We start from the raw sequence: 17,259 nt of genomic DNA on the forward strand, positions 1-17,259 counted from the left end.
ATGGGAGGCGAGTTTGCGTGAAGGACTGGGCTGTGTTCACGACTCTCTGTAGTTTCTTACGGTCTTGGGCTGAGCAGTTGCCAAACCAGGCTGCAATGCAGCCAGACAGGGGCCAGGATTCTCCGCCGGCATGATTCTCCGTTATGCCGGCGCCCGGGGGTTTTCCGACGGCGTGGGGCAGCCCCACAATGAGAAACCCCATTGATCGGCTGGCGTAACGGAGAATCCCGCTGGCGGGTCGGGACAGAAATGTGGCGCGGCGGGCGGAGAATCCTGCCCAGGATGCTTTCTATGGTACATCTGTAAAAATTGGTAAGGGTCAATTTGGACACGCCGAATTTCCTTAGTTTCCTGAGGAAGTACAGGCGCTGTTGTGCTTTCTTGGTCGTGGCATCAACATGGATGTACCAGGACAGATTGTTGGTAATGTGCACACCTCAGAATCTGGCACCTGTAAGTCTAGACCCATGATTACCAGGTCTAAAGCCCACAACTATCACCACAGAAGGAATTAGATAGAGAAAAAATTGCAGGACTACGTAGAAAAGCTGAAATGCCCTTTCAGAGAGATGGCAAGGAGAACTTGTAACTAACGTTCTCAGTCTGTGTTATAACCATTTTATGATTCTATGAGAACAAGATTTGAGCTATCTTGGAGTTAAGCTGTTCACGGGCGATTGCAAGAAGCACTTCTTCATGCAAAGAGGCCTGGAGATACTGATTTTTCTCCCCCGAAAAACTACTGAGGTTGAGATGAATCAATGGAAGATTTCAAAACTGAGCGTACGTTTACAGAACCATTGTGTGCGAATGGAGTTAAGTTATGGATCAGTCATGACTAATTAAAAAGGATTGAAATACTGAAAGGCCTACTCGCTACTTAATGAGGGATATACTTGCATTGCAAACAGTCTCGAGCAGGTTCACTCAGCTAGCACCTTGGATGAAGGGGTTGGCTTAGGCGGAAAGGTCAAGCAGGTTTATAAGAATGAGAGGTGAACATGTAAGATTCTGAGGGTAGAGGCTAAGAGGATGATTACCTCATAGGGAATCGAGAACTAGGGGGCACATTTCAAAATATGGGACCTCCTAGTTGAGGTGGAAATGAGGAGGGATTTCTTTCAGGGAGTCGTTAGGTATTTGGAATTCTCCAGCCTTGGGAGCAATGGAGGCCAGGTTACTGAATCTATTCAAGGCTGCATTGGACAGGTTTTTTGCTCGGCGAGGGAGTCAAGGTGGAGCGGGGGGCAGGCAGGAAAGTGGAGTCAAAGTCGCAATCAGAGCAGCTATGCATAATCTTATTGAATGGCAGACTGGGCTCGAAGGACAGAATGGCCTCCTCCTGCTCCTGTTTCTCATGTTCCTGTTCCCACATTGCAAATCGACGCTGGCAACTTCGCCACAGGAGATCAGGAAACTGGGAATGAAATCTGGTCAGGGAAAAGGCTGCTACTCAGGCTAGTATGTATGACCCTGTGGACAAGTACAAATGGGTGGATTCCTGATTGGAATGGGCCTCTGGGAGTAGGAAACCATATGGACCTTGGCAAGGCCTGAATTAGTACTTAGACCATAAGACCATAAGCCATAGGAGCAGAATTAGGCCACCCGGCCCATCGAGTCTGCTCCGCCATTCACTCATGGCTGATATTTTCTCATCCCCATTCTCCTGCCTCCTCCCCATAACCCCTGATCCCCTTATTAATCAAGAACCAGTGCTGAGCGAACTAATCCCAGTTCCACATTGGGCACCTCAGAATTCAGGGTAGCTTGTGGTAAATCATGTTAAGTAAACTAATTTTAGCAATGTTCAACAAGAACTCACTGAGCATGAAATTTAATGTATGGTCAAAGCCCCATATTAACTTTTAATGTAAATTACGTTCAACTAAAGCGGATGACTGTTTAACTATTGATGATTCTGGAATTGGTAATTACAGAGTCAAGGGTGCAATGTTATATCATAAAATTTACAGTGCAGAAGGAGGTCATTCGGCCCATCGAGTCTGCACTGGCTCTTGGAAAGAGCACCCTAGCCAAGCCCACACGCCCACTCTATCCCCATAACCCAGTAACCCCACCCAACACTAAGGACAATTTTGGACTCTAAGGGCAATTTAGCCTGGTCAATCCACCTAACCTGCACATCTTTGGACTGTGGGAGGAAACCGGAGCACCTGGAGGAAACCCATGCACACACAGGGAGAACGTGCAGACTCCGCACAGACAGTGACCCAAGTCGGGAATCGAACCTGGGACCCTTGGAGCTGTGAAGCAATTGTGCTAACCACTATGCTACCGTGCTGCCGTACTTGTTGAGTGCCCACGATGGTCATCTATGGGGCTTTTATAATATTATACAAACAATTAAATGATTTGTCATCTTCAAAAAACACACTTCAATTCCCTTAGGATGTCCCAAAGCGCTTTACGGCCAAGGAAGTATGTATCGAGATGCTATTATGTAGGAAATGTAGCAACCTGTTTGGGCACAGAAAGATCCCACAAGCAGCAAGCAATGACTATATTTGTGACATCTTTGTTCAGTTTGACTGCGTGTGTCTGTTGGCTGCTCACTCTGCTGTGTGCTGCAAGTCAAACATGTGGGGACGGTGGCAGAGAAGCTGAAACAAGCAAGAAAGCATGAGAAAGCCGGGCTGGAATTTCCGGCCGCTGGGATTCCCTGTTCCCACCGGCAGCACCCTCCTCCGCCCGTGGCTTACCCGCCGACACTGGGTGGCTTCAAGGGGAAATCCCTTGTTGACAAGCAGCAGGAGTAGAGAGTCGCGTCGCCAGCGAATGGCACGCCACCGCGAAAGATGCGGCTGGGGGACCGGAGAATCCAGCTCCAGATGTTTTACAAGCATTGAAATAAAGTTCCTGTTCATGCACTGAACCTGGTGAGACTCATCTCTATATATCTCTAAGGCACAAAACACAGTAGCAAAGTTGATTAACCAGCGAATATTGGCCAGCACAAATGAAATTACTCCCACCTGTTTCCTTAAATAAGCTGTGTTATGGACATAGTACCGATGCACAAAGAACATCTAGTTCTTTGACTGGTAAGATAATTTATTAACAAGGTGAAAAAGTGGAAAGATAACTAATGAATTGTGATACAAACAGTAACGAATAAATTCATCGAATCATAGAATTTACAGTGCAGAAGGAGGCCATTCGGCCCATCGAGTCTGCACTGGCCCTTGGAAAGAACACCCCACTTAAGCCCACACTTCCAACCTATCCCAGTAACCCCACCCAACATTTTTGGACACTAAGGGCAATTTAGCATGGCCAATCCACCTAACCTGCACGTCTTTGGACTGTGGGAGGAAACCGGAGCACCCGGAGGAAACCCACTCAGACACGGGGAGAACGTGCAGACTCCGCACAGACAGTGACCCAAGCCGGGAATCGAACCTGGGACCCTGGAACTGTGAAGCAACTGTGCTAACTACTGTGCTGCTGAGCTGCCCCAATTAATTCAGTGAATTCTCCCACAGTACTTATAGTGCGACCAGCCTCTTGTATGACTTACTACCAACTGCTGGATATCTCGAGTCACATGGTAGATCTCCATCTCCACCAGCTGGTTGAAGGTTGCATTAATAACTATATACATTGATAGACAACTGTATAGAAACTGTCCACAGGCACATCACCACAAGTAGCATCACAGTTTCTCATCCCAGGAAGGCAGACAGGGCCTGCAGGTGTAATATCTCTTCCAAAAATGGCATCTGTGACACTTCAGCTCTCTGTTAATGCTGCATTGAAGTATTGGTCCAAGTTCTCTGTTTAAGCCTCTGGGGTTTTGTTATATATTGGGCAGGGCCTAATACAGGCTAGCTCCACAGAGGTCAGGGCGCTAATCCTTACCTGGTCGGCCTATATATGACTCCAGATCCACAACTAGGTGGCTGACTCTTAACTGGCCCCTCAAAGGTAATTAGGGATGGCCAATAAATGCTGGAACAGCCTGCGACGCACACGTCCCATGAACGAATTTTTAAAAAGTTTGGCTATTCCTCACTACAGGTCTTTGAAGCAGTGATGTGCTGTTACCACGGCTGAGTCTCTGAGAATGTGTAGGGAAGGCAAATTCATGTGGATCCAGGAGAAAGGAACATCCGTGGCTGTAGGTTCACAGTGGGCAGTCAGCAGTGTGCGCAATGCATGGCTGCCTTGCCGACTGCGGCAATGGTGTTCCATGCCCGTCCACCCGACCCCACAGCCCACGTCCTAGCCACCCCACGCTATTTCCCCCAGTCCTGACAGAAGCCTCTCTAGCCAACGGCACAACTGTCAGCAAACTATGGTGAGGTTGACCAGGCAGAACGGCACCCAGGGGGTCTCCCGGGGGCTCACTTGGGTGGTCAAGGTCAGTGTAATGTGGCTCCCTGGACCTCTCCCTGGAATATGGGCACTTTGGAACAGCCAGGCTGTCACCTTGACACTGTCACCACAGCACTGCCAAGGTACCCGGGTGGCACTGCCAAGTCAGCCGGGGCACTGCCCAGGTGCCAGGGTGCTAGTGCAAGAGTGCCCTGGTGCCAGGGTGGCACTTAGAAGGGTCCAAGCCAAAGGGGTGCCATCCCCCGTAAAAGTAAGGTGGAGGGGGTTTGAAGGGTGGGGGTGTGCAGGGCCTCTTGGAGGTTGGGGGGGGGAATGGGTGGGGGTCTTGGGAGGTGGGAGCCTGTAAGTGGGCGGGGGGTCCTGAAGAGAGGGTACCCACAGGCAGTCCATTGCGGGGTGTCCTCACTTGGGTGGATGTGGGGTAGTGCCCATGTGTGTCGGGGTGGCATTACCCATGGGCCGAGGGTGTGGGGGTCCACAAGCTCACTTAGAGATTGGGACACCCATTCAAAATGGTGGCCCGATCTCAGAGTTCAGCTCCCCAGTGCTGAAAAGGTTTTTAAGGATGCGATTCACCAGAAAGATTGTTAAGTGTGGTAACGAGCGGGAACTGCTGCAAGCTTCCCAGTGCTCGGCCCTGCAAATCTATTCAACATTAATTGGTCCCCTTAACGAGGCCCCGTGGGATTCTCGGCACAAATGTCGGCTCTCCAGACGATTCGCCAGCACCGCGATCGCCAGTCCCTCGCTAACAAGGTCGAGCAGCACTTAAACTGCACTTGCTCAGCCAACCCCAGCCAGCTCGCAACAATGGAGCCCAGGTGACCGGTCCCAAATTTCATGGGAAGCAGATCTGGCCAGGTCTCTGGATGCAGTGGAGGCCCCGAGGGTCCCAGAGGGTCAGTCACAGGGTAGCCAGTGCTGCATGGGATGAGGTGACGGCAGCTGTGAGTGCCGGGAGTGTGACCAGGAAGACTGGCATCCAGTGCCTGAAAAAGGTCAATGACCTGTACCAGACAGGATGAGTGAGTCGACACCAATGTTCCGCCCTCCCCCACCTGAGACCTTTCCGCCCCCACCCCCCATCTCTCCATAAGACCCGAACCCTCCCTCCACCTGCCTCTCCCTTCAATGACCCCAACCCTCTCTCCACCCTCTTCTCCCTTCACCTCCCCCAACCCTTCCTTCACACCCCCCCCCCCACTTCCACTGTGAACAACATGTGTGGATAACGATGGCATCTCTGTATCTCCTCAGGAAAAGCTCTCCTACAACCGTCAGGTGAGGGCCCAGACTGATGGTGAGGTGTTGGGCATAGGAATCCTCACCTCCTTCGATGGATGGCCCCTAGAGGCGATGGGGGTGGCTGAGGGCAGGGCGGTCACCAACGCGGAGGCTGGCAGACGCTGCAGAGGTGAGGAACCACCGCGTTGCACCCGGAGGATATGTCAAGCATGAGTTGTTGTTGCCTTACTGATTGACCCATTCCCTCCCACTGACCGCATGTCTTTTGTCCCACAGGTCCGACAGCCGACGACACTGGCCCACTCCAGGTGCCCCCTCTCCAGCCTCCCAGGAGATCACCTCAAGAGAAGCTCCGAGGAAGAAATGATGGCGGCGTCACAGTTGTCAGCTCCACCCTCCACCAGCGCAGATACACACTCCTCGGTGGGAAACATTATTGGTCAGGCCTCTGGGGCACAATCTGGTGAGCACCACACTGCTGCTGATGCACATCAGGTGGAGGCAGGAACCCCCAGGTGAGACAGCAGTCCAAGGTCTGCTGGATTACAGGACCCAGCTGTGTACCAGCCTGATACTGCATCTATGGAAGAGGTAATCCCGGAGCTGATAGAGATGATAGGGAGCGGTAACGACATTCAGAGGGAGATGTCAGCGACACTCCAGCACATCCATGGCCGATTGGAGGAGCCCCAGAGGCTACGGGCACAGGAGATTTCGCTGGCAATGCGTGGCACCGAGGCCAACACTGCGAGGGTGGCGACCAGAATGGAGAGCCTGGTGCGCGACATCGGCACCATTGGTGAAGGTGTCCAAGACATCGCGCTGTCGGTGACGGCTATGGCTGAGGACCTTGACAGAATACCAGTCTCACTGGCGGATGTCACCCAGTACCAAGCTGGCCTTGACATGTTCTGTTCTCATTCCGGGGGCAACCGTTGGCCCGGCCCGCCTGCTCCACCGACTGCTGAGGCCTCTGACCGTGCAGCTGAAGGGAGTTGCCAATAAGGAATTGACAATCATGGTGAAGTGAGCATTTCACACAACCCAGTGGATTCCCGTGGCAAGATGAGCCATGTAGCTTGGGGAGCCATTGTCTAGCATTCCAATCAGATCGCTATGCTTGAACACCGCAGGAAGCAACACCACACATGCAGCGGCCAACAGCCGCACACCCAGAGGATGGGTCACAGCTCCAGGGGCATGTCTATGGTCGGAGGGTGGGTGAGTGCTACGGAGACATGGGCCAAGTGTTCGGAGGTCAGCCCGAGTTGCGGACAAAAGTGACAGACGTATCATACTGGTTGTGCTCAAGGGTGTTTATTGTGTGTAACAATTCCCCACTCTCCCGAAGGTGCCAGCCCCTTCCACGCCATCCCCCCTTACCCCCACCTCCTCCTCCCCCCCACCCCCTCCCCTCCCCTTCTGGTGCCCTCCGTAATCCTCGATGTGCTTTGCCTTCCTAGCTCTACCGCTATGTCTTTGATGTGTCCCCAGGATGCACATCTGAGGTGGAGGCAGCCAGCTGCTTACCACGTCCTGTGGCCTTCGATGCTCCTGGCGGGCGTCTTCTGGAAGCTCTAGGGCCGGAGGGCCCCGGCTCACTTGTCAATGGCCCTGTTCTGGGTGCTGGCTACGAGATGCAACCTCATCAGAGGGGTGGAACTCGGCGGAGCTGGTGGCCACCGTCGCCACTCCCTGGGAAGAATCCGGGTTGGCACTCAGTTCCTCCTCCTGCTCTGTGCCCATACGCCTCTGGGATTCACCTTGGGATGGAGGGGCAGCTGGTTCGAGCCCTGGCTGCCCCTGCATCACCAGCCTCTGCCAGCCCTGGAGGGCCCCTATGGTCTGCATCATCATGTCGGTGCTCTCGGCAATGCTCCACAATGGCTGGGACATGCTCTGCAGTGCCTCGGCATTGCCCACCTGAGACTGGGAGAAGCACCACAGCGCCTTGGCCATTAACATTGAATGGCCTTGCCGGTCTCGCTGGGCCGAGCGCCGGGAAGCTTGCGGCAATTCCCGCTCGCTACCACACTTGGAAATGTTTCCGCCGTATCGGCTGGCGAGCCTTCATTGGCAACGAGAAGCCCGTGAGGCCTCATTAAGTGGACGAAGTAACATTGAATTGCATACCCGGTCTCGGAATGTGTACACACGATCCAGGGGTTGGGCATGGTGCTGCCATGTGGTTGCCCCCAAGACCTCCCCCCATCGTCCCATGGTGGCCCACCCCAGCGGTGGGTCCCCCATCCCTAGCCGAGGGTCCCCCACCACCCGCCGAGCAAAGGGGCAGCAACCCCCTAGAAGTAAGCAGCACGGTAGCATTGTGGATAGCACAATTGCTTCACAATTGCTTCACAGCTCCAGGGTCCCAGGTTCGATTCCGGCTTGGGTCACTGTCTGTGCGGAGTCTGCACATCCTCCCCGTGTCTGCGTGGGTTTCCTCCGGGTGCTCCAGTTTCCTCCCACAGTCCAAAGATGTGCAGGTTAGGTGGATTGGCCATGATAAATTACCCTTAGTGTCCAAAATTGTCCTTAGTGTTGGGTGGGGTTACTGGGTTATGGGGATAGGGTGGAGGTGCTGACCTCGGGTAGGGTGCTCTTTCCAAGAGCCGGTGCAGATTCGATGGGCCGAATGGCCTCCTTCTGCACTGTAAATTCTATGATTCTATGATAAGCCCAGCGCCCCCGGGTTCTTTGCCTGTGAGCAAAGATGGCTACTCACCTCTTCGGCTCCCCACAGAAGCCCTTCCGCCAGGTTATCATTATTCAAAAGGAGTACTAATCAGCACCAACATGAACACTTGCCGGGGAGACGGCTGAATTGCAGGGGCCGTTGGATATGGTGTGGCTCCCGTTAATTGTACGGAAATGGGGTATAAGTGGTGATAATTAGTTTCTCGCCACGTTATGGCGAGATCCCGATTTCGCCTGCGGGTGCGGGTCGGTTGCATCGCAAACTGTTTGGCGCCTGGCACAGATCTCGATTGTGGCCTTTCCCGCTATTCACCGGCCTCATTAGGCTTGAGCGAGAGCGCAACGAGGCCGTACAATCGCCCCCGAAGTTATGGTTTTAAAAGCGTACTCTATCCAAACAGGTTTTTTTTTTAAAAAGGCTTAGATGGTGGGTAATTAAAATGTCATTGAGCTAGCTGTGATGTTGTTTTCCTATAAACTATTAATAAGCAATTTGTTAGCCAGACCTGGCAATTTGAGCCATTTGATTAATAAGTCCTTTATCTTCCTAATTACATAGTGAACAAAGAGATGTGAGATACATGCTTGCCAAGGGACTGGGTAGGAAATTATTTTAAAAGCGAAAGCTGTGAGGGCATTTGCTGAGATTAAGGGTTGGAGATCGAGGAACACCTAGAAGCCATCTAGCTATGCAATTTAACCAATTGAGGTAAGGAGGTGGGCGTGTTTATTATGTTTTATCTTCACGCAGAGATAAGTTGAACTGCTGAAATGAAGTTGAGTTCAGTCAAAACGTCTACCGCACTGGGGCCAATCCCATCGATTCATTTGCAGCTGTATCACATAAAGTGTATGATTGGTGTGCAGTCAGCGAGGTGAAACAAGAAGATGTGCAGTACAGGAGGTTTAACGGCCCCTGCCGGCGGCAGGAATTTCATAGTCCGCCGAAGCCAATGGACTTCTGAACAGCTCACCACATTTAACCGCCTGGCCTCCACCATGATGGAGTCGTAAAATTACACCTATGGCAATAAATATACCACATTGAAGGGTCCTCTCTGTTTGTTCCTTATTTTCCCTTTCTTTGATTTTTGCTGTTACATTTTTGATCCACGGATGTTTAATGGGCCTATGACTTTCAGGCAATGCAGTCTAAGCAACCTGTACCTTTAATTCAAACAGAAGGGTCCAGAAGGCTGTTTTAGACTGGCTGACATCAAAGAACAAATAACAAAGCTGAAAGAAAAGTACAGCACAGGAATAGGCCCTTCGGCCCTCCAAGCCCGTGCTGACCATGCTGCCCGACTAAACTAAAATCTTCTACACTTCCTGGGTCCGTATCCCTCTATTCCCATCCTATTCATGTATTTGTCAAGATGCCCCTTAAATGTCACTATCGTCCCTGCTTCCACCAGCTCCTCTGGCAGTGAGTTCCAGGCACCCACTACCCTCTGTGTAAAAAACTTGCCTCGTACATCTCCTCTAAACCTTGTCACTCACACCTTAAACCTATGCCCCCTAGTAATTGACCCCTCTACCTGGGGAAAAGCCTCTGACTATCCACTCTGTCTATGCCCCTCATAATTTTGTAGACCTCTATCAGTTCGCCCCTCAACTTCCATTGTTCCAGTGAGAACGAACCAAGTTTATTCAACCGCTCCTCATAGCTAATGCCCTCCATACCAGGCAACATCCTGGTAAATCTCTAAAGCCTCCACATCCTTCTGGTAGTGTGGCAACCAGAATTGAACACTATACTCCAAATGTGGGTCAGTGATGACTCGCTTTGATTGATTTGGTTGTGGGCAATGAATTGGCTCAAAGGGTTGAGCTCTGCCTGGTAATGGGTGGTGGTTGGATCTTATCCTACTGAATTGATTCAGAGGCCTGAGGAGCTTTGAGGGTTTTTTTTTGGCAACAGGAAAGTGAGAGTTTGGGTTAAATCCTCTCCAGAAAGCTGTTGCTAACTCTCCCCCCAGAAGGTCTAACTAATCCTCTCCATAAGGCCATTGTGAGGGCTGACTCTCAGCAAGACAGCAGGGTGGCATTCTCTCGAGAATGAAAAAGCTTGAAGTCAAACCATGAGCTGAAAGTGAGGTTTCATGTGTAAAAAGAGATCTATACAGAAAGATATAGGCCTGGATGTGAACATCGAACTGAATGCCCAGTTTGATGTAAGGAGCTGGCCATGTTTATCAAGCGTCTCTCCAGAAAGCCTGCTGTCTGTACGTGCTGTATTAAATGGGTGACTCAGCAAAGAAGATGACTACCGGCAGTAAACCAGAGGCTTTAATCAACCAGCATGCTTTGAAGAAAGTGTGCTAAAAACGGGATGGGCAATAAATGCTGGTGTCGCCAGTGATACATACCTTCCATGAATGAATAAAAACAATTGGGGATAGATCATGCGTCCCTCACTATTGCAACACAACTCGTTTTTGGCAGCACGGTAGCACAGTGGGTGGCACTGTTGCTTCACAGCTCCAGAGTCCCAGGTTTGATTCCCGTCTTGGGCCACCTTCTCCCTCGTGTCTGCGTGGGTTTCCTCCGGGTGCTCCGGTTTCCTACCAAAAGTCCCGAAAGACGAGCTGTTCGGTAATTTGGACATTCTGAATTTTTCCTCTGTGTATCCGAACAGGTGCCGGAATGTGGCAGCTAGGGGCTTTTCACAGTAACTTCATTGCAGTGTTAATGTAAGGCTCCTTGTGACAATAAAGATTATTATTATTATTATGCACTTTGGCACCCTGAGAACACAGTATGGTGTAGCATTAAGAGTTCTTTCTATTTGCTAGCACGTTGGGATAAAGAGTCAATGTGATAATTTCTTGGCTTCTTTAGGATATCAAACATGCAAACCTGATCCAAACTGGTGAACTAGTGCATTAAAAACGCAGCAGATAGAGGCATTGGTGGTGATCTTTCAGGAATCACTGGAGGCAGGGAGGGTCCCAGAGGACTGGAAAGTGGCTAATGTAACACGGCTGTTTAAGGAGGGAGGGAGGCAGAAGACAGGAAATTATAGGCCGGTTAGCCTGACTTCGGTCATTGGTAAGATTTTGGAGTCCGTTATTAAAGATGAGATCATGGAGTACTTGAAATTGCATGGTAAAATAGGACAAAATAGAGTCAGCATGGCTTTGTCAAGGGGAGGTCATGTCTGACAAATCTGTTTGAGTTTTTTGAGGAGGTAATAAGGAAATTAGACAAAAGAGAACCAGTGGACGTGATTCATTTAGATTTCCATAAGGCCTTTGACAAGGTGCCGCGTAGGGGACTGTTAAATAAGTTAAGAGCCCATAGTGTAAAGGGTAAGATCCTGGCATGGATAGAGGATTGGCTGACTGGCAGAAGACAGAGAGTGGGGTTAAAGGGTTTCTTTTCAGGATGGCAGCTGGTGATTGGTGGTGTGCCTCAGGGGTCGGGGCTGGGACCACAACTTTTCACAATCTGCATTAATGAACTGGAATAAGGAACTGAAGGCACTGTTGCTAAGTCTGTAGGTGATACATAGATCTGTAGAGGGTCAGGTAGTATTGAGGAAGCAACGGGGCTTCAGAAGGATGTGGACAGGCTAGGTGAGTGGGCAAAGAAGGGAAGATGGAATACAATGTGGAAAAGTGTGAGATTATGCACTTTGGAAAGAGGAATGGAGGCATAGACTATTTTCTAAATGGGGAGATGCTTAGGAAATCAGAAGCACAAAGGGACTTGGGAATCCTTGTTCACGATTCTCTTCAGGTTAACGTGCGGGTTCAGTCAGCAGTTAGGAAGGCAAATGCAATGTTAAAATTCATGTTAGAGAGGGCTAGAATACAAGGCCAGGGAGGTACTTCTGAGGCTGTATAAGGCTCTGGTCAGACCCCATTTGGAGTATTGTGAGCAGTTGTGGGCCCCGTATCTAAGGAAGGATGTGCTGGCTTTGGAAAGGGTCCAGAGGAGCTTCACAAAAATGACCCCTGGAATGAAGAGCTTGTTGTATGAGGAATGGTTGAGGACTCTGGATCTGTACTCATTGGAGTTTAGAAGGATGAGAGGGGATCTTATTGAAACTTACAGGATACTGCGAGGCTTGGATTGAGGAGATGTGGAGAGGATGTTTCCACTTGTAGGAAAAACTAGAAGCAGAGGACAGAATCTCAGACTAAAGGGAAAATCCTTTAAAACAGAGATGAGGAGGAATTTCTTCAGCCAGAGGGTGGTGAATCTGTGGAACTCTTTGCCACAGAAGGCTGTGGAGGCCAAATCACTGAGTGCCTTTAAGACAGAGATAGATAGGTTCTTGATTAATAAGGGGATCAGGCGTTATGGGGAGAAGGCAGGAGAATGGGGATGAGAAAATATCAGCCATGATTGAATGGCAGAGCAGACGTGATGGGACAAGTGGCCTCATTCTGCTCCTATGCCTTATGGTCTAATGATACGGACTCCAGAACTGTAGTCGATTTTAGGTTAGACGGGCAGCATTGTCGGCACAGGCTTGGAGTGCCGAAGTATCTGTTCCTGTGCTGTACGTTTCTTTGTGTTTTGTTCTTTATTAATTCTGGATCCCGAAACCTGATACACTAGAGGAATACATTAATAGACAGCAGGAACCACTCATTGACCACTAGCCGGCTTGAGGTGTTATTGACAAAGTGTAAGTGCTATAAACATTAATTCACGTTTAGATGAATTTACAATTAAGTACTTACACCGCATGAATAATTGAAGATGCCATTTGTCATCGGTATGTTTCAAAATAGTATACCGGCCACAGATACAGCACACAGTATCAAGGAAATAAAGTTAATGGTGAACTCAACATTATTCGTGCTTAAACACTGCCAGCAGTGAGTTAGAGGGGAGACTTTTTGTAAATTTTTGGGTCTGTATCCTCAAAGCAAAGTCTTGTAGGAGGTAAATGTGATGGTCACTGAAATACGTTCACTAGATTAAGCATACAGATATGTTGCGTATGTACATCTCATGTAGCATTGCTGATAGGTAGCCTGGAATTTGGTTGTCATGTTTAGCTGTGTTATCTGGCCTGTCTCTTTAAAATCATAAAAACATAAAAACTGACTGCAATGCTTCTATAGATATGTGAAGAGACAAAGACTGGTGAAGACAAATGTAGATCCCTTACAGTTAGAATCAGGCAAATTCATAATGGGCAACAAAGAGATGGCTCCAGTTCTTTCTGGTCTGGACAGGCAAGTGGAATTTTGAAGCTGTGTGCAAAATCCAGTGACAGATGAGCGGAAAATTGTAACCGCTCAAAAAGCTGCCTTTATTCTGCATTTCTGATTGCCCTTCAATAATTGTGTGAGAAATCCATAGAATCCCTACAGTGCCGAAGGAGGAGAGCACCCCAACCTAAGCCCACTCCACTATCTTATCCCTGAAACTCCACCTAATCTTCACATCTTTGAACTGCGGGAGAAAACTGGAGCAACCGGAGAAAACCCACACAGACACACGGAGAACAGCAAACAGCCTTGGGTGACTATTTGTGTGAGTTTTGTACGTTCTTCCTGTGTCTGCGTGGGTTTCCCGTGGGTGCTCTGGTTTCCTCCCACAGACCAAAGATGTGCAGGTGAGGTGGTTTGGTCATGCTAAATTACCCTTTAGTGTCCAAAGGTGTGTAGGTTAGGTGCGGTGATTTGATCAAAGCTTCCAAAAGATTCAGGGGAAGAGATAGCGTTGACTGAAGGAAACTATTCCCGCTTGCGGGGTCCAATAATCATTGACTAATCTAGGAATGTTCCACCGGCTCGCATGGGAGAGGGGCACATTTTAATTTTTTCCTCACTCGAAAGGGTGGGTGCGATGAGCAAATTTTGCAAAGATAACATTTGGCATAACAATGGACATGACTTCTTTTAAAAGTTGATGCATGAAAAGTAATAAATGGTGGAGCCAAAAAACTCACAACAATAAATTGATCATTTTAAAAAAAGAGTAAAAAGTAAAGATGACTATTAGGGTGTGAAAGAGTGAGAATGTATTTGTCATGCTCACTCCCAATCTCAGGGTGCTCACGTACCCTCCCTCACCCATTGTGAGAGTAGGTGAGAGCGCTTGCTTGCAGAAAACATAAAAACTGACTGCAATGCTTCTATAGATATGTGAAAAGAAAAAGACTGGTGAAGACAAATGTAGGTCCCTTACAGTTTGAATCAGGCTAATTCATAATGGGCAACAAAGAGATGGCAGAACAGTTGAACAATTACTTTGGATCTGTCTTCACTAAGGTGGACACAAATAACCTTCCGGAAATACAAGGAGACAGAGGGTCTAGCATGAAGGAGGAACTGAAGGAAATCCTTATTAGTCAGGAAATTGTATTGGGGAAATTAATGGGATTAAAACCCGAAAACTCCCCAGGGCCTGATGCTCTGCATCCCAGAGTACTTAAGGAGGTGGCCCTAGAAATAGTGGATGCATTGGTGATCATTTTCCAGCATTCTTTAGACTCTGGAAATGTTCCAATGGATTGGAGGGTAGCTAATGTAACCCCACTTTTTAAAAAAGGAGGGAGAGAGAAAATGGGGGATTATTACCAGTTAGCCTGAGATCGGTGGTGGGGAAAATGCTGGAGCTAATTATTGAGGATGAAATAACTGAGCATTTGGAAAACGGGGACAGGATCGTCCAAGTCAGCGTAGATTCATTGAATCATAGAATCATAGACTTTACAGTGCAGAAAGAGGCCATTTGGCCCATCGAGTCTGCACCGGCCCTTGGAAAGATGTTAAGGGCCAGGGTTTTAAAAAACTCCAAAGGATATTATGGAGTTCACCTGACCTATAACTTTTTGTTGAATTTGGCTAGGATGAGCACAAGAGACTGCCTTTCAGGTTTTGTTCAATGGCCTTCTTAGACGCTTTTAATCAAAAAACAAGCTTTATTCTAACAATTATTTTGTTAACATTTGTATAAACACATACAGCAAGAACTTTTATCAATTACAAACATAAAGACCCCATGCAGCTACAGTAATCTATGTGTAACCCTTAATGAATCTCCCGTAACTGCTCTAATTCACTAACAAAATCCAAGTAAAACTAGAAATCCCTTTTCAAAGGCGTGGCTCAGCACATGGCATTTTCACCTGCGTAAGACTGTGGTTACTAATACTCTGTTCTCCCTTTTCAAACAGCAGATTTGAGTTCCTTCCAGAAAGCAATGATCTCTTTTAAGTTACCAAGCAGTCTGGAAACAGCTTTTAAAATGAAGATAGAGAGGCAGGCAACTTATGTTCTCTGTCTGAGTGCAGAGCAGCCCAATGTGAAAGTGAAACCCCCCAAAAAACTCCCAGGGCCACAGCCCAGCTCCACCCACACAATGACATCGCTGAAGCCAAAATGACATAATGACACACGATGACATCGCTGATGAGACAGAAAACTTTCTAAAACGGACACTCACATGACAAAGAGCTCCCTACTTAAGCCGTACTTAAGCCCACACCTCCACCCTATCCTGGTAACGCAGTAACCCCACCTAACCTTTTTGGACATGAAGGGCAATTTAGCATGGCCAATCCACCTAACCTGCACACCTTTGGACTGTGGGAGGAAACCGGAGAACCCGGAGGAAACCCACGCAGACATGGGGAGAACGTGCAGACTCCGCACAGACAGTGACTCAAGCCGGGAATTGAACCTGCGACCCTGAAGCTGTGAAGCAACAATGCTGACCACTATGCTACCATGTCGCTCCACTAAAGGGAAATCATTCTTGAAAAACCCTATGGACCTTTTTGAGGATGTGACCAATAGAGTGGACAAGGGTGAACCAGTGGACTTTCAAAGGTCCCACAAAAGAGATTAATGAGCAAAATGGTATTGGGAGTAATGTATTGACTTGGATAGAGAACTGGTTAGCAGACAGGAAGCAGAGAGTGGGAATAAATGTGTCCTTTTCAGAGTAGCAAGCAGTGACTAGTGGGGTACCACAGGGGTCAGTGCTGGGACCCCAGCTGTTCACAATATACTTTAATGAATTGGACAAAGGAATTCCATGCACTATCTCTAAATTTGCGGATGACACTTCGCTGAATGGCAATGTGTGCTGTGAGGAGGATGCAAAAAGGCTGCAGAGTGATTTAGACAGGCTGGCTGTGTGGGCAAATACTTGGCAAATGCAATTTAATGTGAGTAAAAATAAGGTTATCCACTTTGGTGGCAAAAGCAGGAAGGCAGATTACTATCTGAATGGTGGAAGTTTAGGAAAAGGGGAAGTGCAACGAGACCTGGGTGTCATTGTGGACTAGTTGCAGAAGGTTAGTATGAAGATATAGCAGGTGGTGAGGAAAGCTAATGGAATGCTGGCCTTCATAGCGAGAGGATTTGAGTACAGGACTAGAGATGTCTTGCTGCAGTTATACAGGGCCTTGGTGAGGCCACACATTGAGTATTGTGTGCAGTTCTGGTCTCCTAGTTTGAGGAAGGACATTCTTGCTATTGAGGGTACAAACGGGAGTGCGGGCCGGGCAGTGTTGGCGGGGGTGCTTCTGCTGACTACAGAAGTAGCAGCGGGGACCCCTGGGGTGCGCGGATCGGCGGGCGGCGCAGGCGTATTGCGAAGGCAGGGCCCCGGCTGAGGAAGGAGTAGAAGGGTGGGCAGCGTGGCGGGAGAGGTATGATCGTACGTTACGGGATGCGACCGCCATGGAGAGCGCCAAGGTTTTCATCTCCACCAGTTCGAGCGTGGCCCCTTCCAGCAATCGTTCTCGGATGCGGTCCAACGCAATCCCCATCACGAAGGCATCGCGCATGAGGAGATTTGAGTGTTCGGCAGCTGTGATGGCCTGACAGTCACAGTCCCGGACGAGTGAAATTAGGGCCCGCCAGAAGTCTTCGATGGACTCAGCAGGTAGTTGCGAGCGGGTGGCAAGTACATGCCTGGCGAAGAGTGTGTTCGTCTTCTGCGCGTAGTGTTCTTTGAGGAGTTCCATTGCTTATGTGTAAT

The 17,259-nt window shown here is 49.1% G+C and overlaps 1 protein-coding gene across 2 annotated transcripts in view; it reads left to right on the forward strand.

The window, feature by feature from the left end:
* LOC140387024 (contactin-associated protein-like 5) overlaps positions 1–17,259 on the forward strand; it is a 1,394,308-nt gene that overhangs the window by 1,322,626 nt on the left and 54,423 nt on the right. The window lies entirely within an intron of this gene.

This window comes from Scyliorhinus torazame, chromosome 2, assembly GCF_047496885.1.
Source record: "Scyliorhinus torazame isolate Kashiwa2021f chromosome 2, sScyTor2.1, whole genome shotgun sequence".
NCBI classification, from domain to species: domain Eukaryota; kingdom Metazoa; phylum Chordata; class Chondrichthyes; order Carcharhiniformes; family Scyliorhinidae; genus Scyliorhinus; species Scyliorhinus torazame.